This window comes from Limulus polyphemus, unplaced genomic scaffold (genome assembly GCF_000517525.1).
Source record: "Limulus polyphemus unplaced genomic scaffold, Limulus_polyphemus-2.1.2 Scaffold4354, whole genome shotgun sequence".
NCBI lineage: Eukaryota > Metazoa > Arthropoda > Merostomata > Xiphosura > Limulidae > Limulus > Limulus polyphemus.
In genome coordinates this window covers 52,997-56,533 of record NW_013669964.1, presented here as the reverse complement: position 1 = coordinate 56,533, position 3,537 = coordinate 52,997, and the positions used below count along the sequence as shown (strand labels likewise).

General features: G+C 32.0%; 1 protein-coding gene across 1 annotated transcript in view; it reads left to right on the top strand.

Annotated features, from left to right (window-relative positions):
- Positions 1 to 3,537, top strand: part of LOC106471015 (DNA mismatch repair protein Msh6-like) — a 51,256-nt gene that overhangs the window by 32,956 nt on the left and 14,763 nt on the right.

Below are 3,537 nucleotides of genomic sequence, written 5' to 3'. Positions count from 1 at the left end.
ACCGGTATTAATAATTATATGATTATCACTGACCCAACACAATGCTAAATTTTTAAACAAAAAAAAAATTTAACCCGTGATCAAAAAAGGTTGCCGACCACTGATCTAGACTAACCTATATCTTCTAAACTGACCTTATGCCATAAGGGATTAGAATACATTGTTGCCTGTTGGGTATCCCGAAACAGATGACAGTGCATTCTTAATAAGAATATAAGAACAGTACCTCATTACTGTATTGCTTTTTAGTTCTGATATCTGTAGGTAGCTTGATTTAATCAGAAGTTAATATTAATCAAACTGTTACATCTGCCTCATTGGCACTATATGTAGCAGCTGTGGTGTGGTTAACATATTATCATACATTCTTTACTTTCACCGAGTTTTTCATAAAACTTTGTGCACAGTTTCAAGACATTTTAAGGCTATTTGGTTTTGTATTAAGTAAGATTATTATTTTATATCTGTTGTTATATTATTAAGATACAATACCTTATTATATAATATGTTCAGAAAAGTTCATTATGTTATCGGTGCTTATTTTTTACCCGTAAAAGCTGACTAATTGTTAATTAACTCAAGAGTCTTAATCACAGATTACTCTGTGCCTACAGATCCACAACTTTACTTTCTATAAGTATTTAGCATATTTTATGGATATAAACAATATATGTTATTTCAATAAATAAGTAAGTATGTAGTTATTGGGGATGCGCATCTCATCATAGTGGTCAATACAATATGTATCTAGATATTGATGCCGTGATACAATATGTACCTAGATACAAAAGTTTTACCAACGGTTTGTTACAAAGTTCGACAGTCTTGTCTGTAATTTATTATCTATATTACTAACATTGTCTTATTTAAGTACTTCACACTTTACAGTGCTTTTTCAAATTCTCAGGTTTTATCAACTAAATGGCAGCTGGCAAGAGAAGTAAAATAAAAAAGTTAATATCTGTCTGTCCATTTTGTTATGCTTAATTTGTTATGTTACTTTACATGTAATGTTTTTGCTAAAAGAAATGAATACTCAATACTCATCTTCCTTTATAGAATCATTAATTTTTAGCAAAAGTACTTTATTAGAAATTCTGATTTTTTCTGTACAAAAGACTTATATTGTTTACTGAAAGCTTGCCAAGTTTCATGAAGATATATATAAATATATATCATCGTATCGGATGATGTATCAATACAATTGTATCATGGCTTCAGGATACGATACTCCTATCATATTGATGTATTGCCACACCTTTAGTAGTTATGTTGTTGTTGTTTTTTATTTCGTGCATACAGAACAAATCAGTGAAGTAAAAATGTTAAATATAGATCATAAAAAAGTTTTTATTTCTCATAATTAGCACTTGCCTTAAGCCTAAAATCATCTCCATGACTTTCTTGGATCACACTCATAGCTTAGACACTATATTGCAACAAATGTCACATTCCATGCAAATTTTGAGATAATGAATGCATGAAAAAGGATCACTAGCAAGGAACTATAAAATACCATACATGCAAACGTAAGTCGGACACTAAACACCTGAATAAGTAAAGTCAGTTAAGACTTTTATTAAGTTGGTTTTCTGAACTAAACTTTATGCAAACAAAATAACACGATTTAACAAGATTACAAAATGAACACGAATAATAATATTTACAAAAAAATACAATTGATGTTACTGACATTTCAATCATTAAACATTACCAATAACTAAATGCTCGATTATGGACACTATTCACAGTTTCCATATTCAAATATTAAGATTTCTTGCTTAAAATATAACATTGCAACAAGTAATGTCAATAGATGGGTATGTAAATGAAAAATGTCTTCATAACACTAAAGATGAAATACAATTCAAATGAGTTCTGGGCAGTTTTAAACATGCAATCTAACCAACCACGCTTCCCCAGTAGGATTATGCCTTTTAAGATCAGCATACTGCTTCTCTCTGTTACAGTTGGCAGTTGCTAGCAAAGTTTGGTAGTTCAAACCAAATATGGCTTAACCCAGTATATGCTGAAAGCCTAGGTCAGGTGCTAATAAAATTAAGTAGTCACTCATGTACTTGGTTCTTCCCTGATTGAAGGTAACACTAAGATTGAGTTCCTGGACAAACTGTAAAGACAAGCTGACCTTTAACAACCCAAGTGGTGTAATTAAAAACAAACAAAAACAACAATCCTGACTACCCATTGCAAACTTCCCGATATTTCAGAAACAAAGCACACTCATGTTCACTTATTTACTTAAAAAGTCTGATACCTTAGTCTGCTTCATTTGGTTTCATGCCTCTTTACGAAACGTAATGTGGAGCATTTTGCATATGCATCACAATTTCTGGAGTAGCTGTTGTTTGTTGCTCCATCCAGTATAAAACTTCTTCGAGGTCATCGTAAAAACAATCAGCATTTTCATTGGATAATTAAAATTGCATCAAAATTGAGCAGGCTTAATGCTACTCTAAACCTGTTGCAATTAATGATAGGACAACTCTATTTCCTTCTGACACTGAGTAGTATCTTAATTTCACCCATAAACAATTCTTGGAACTTACCTCTCCACAAAGTTAAGCTATTTCCTCTTTAATGACGTTGTTTATGACCAAATAGATGGAATCCCTGCTGGGTCTAGTGATAGCCAATGGTTTTCTATGCTGCCATGAATGGAAGGGGTTAGAAAAATGCCCTTGTGACTTTAAACCCATCCTTTACAACCACTATATCGATGACACTTTCTTGCTATTTTGACAATCGAGTCACATTTTCAAGTTCCTTTCTTACCTTAATTCCCAACATCCCAATATCAAGTTCACACCTGAACTTCATATTCACATCTGTGGGCTTTGCACTTGGACCTTCAAGCTTCCTGCTTTTTTTCCTTTATTGTGTGACAGAGCATAATGACTTTAGCCTCTGAAGCCATGTGGCGATGAGCTAAGCAGCAGATGATACTAAATTTTTGGGAGCCAAGGCACCACAGCTTTATATTGTAGAGAACATTAAAACTGGTAGCATTATAATGAGGTAGTACTTTAATGCATAATCATGGCCATCAGGTTGGGCACAATCTGTAATGGAGGAAGTATTTCCAAGGGCAGTATAGGACTTAAAAAATCATTCTTATAAAGTGATTAACCAGTATACTTCTCTTCATGTAAGTGGATGTAATGCAAAGATTGAACTAAAATAATGAAAGACAAAACTGTACAGTATGTTTTCTTTTGTGTGTCATTTTAGAATAACTAAATTTTCTTGCAGTTTAACCCAAATTCCACTCAGAATTTGAGAAGATAATTAAGAAAGTGTTAGAGAAATAAAATTATATCTTAAGTTGTACCAAACTACAAATTTAGTGAATATTTACTTGCTTCAGATTTTTTTTTTGTTAAAGAATTTCCATAGAACCTAGTTGTCATCCACTGTGACATTTTTCCAGTTCAGAATTAAAATAGAAAAAGTTATTTCTGTTTATTTACATCTACTAGAAAAGCTTTATACATTATGATGTGCTTTTAAGCTATTTTT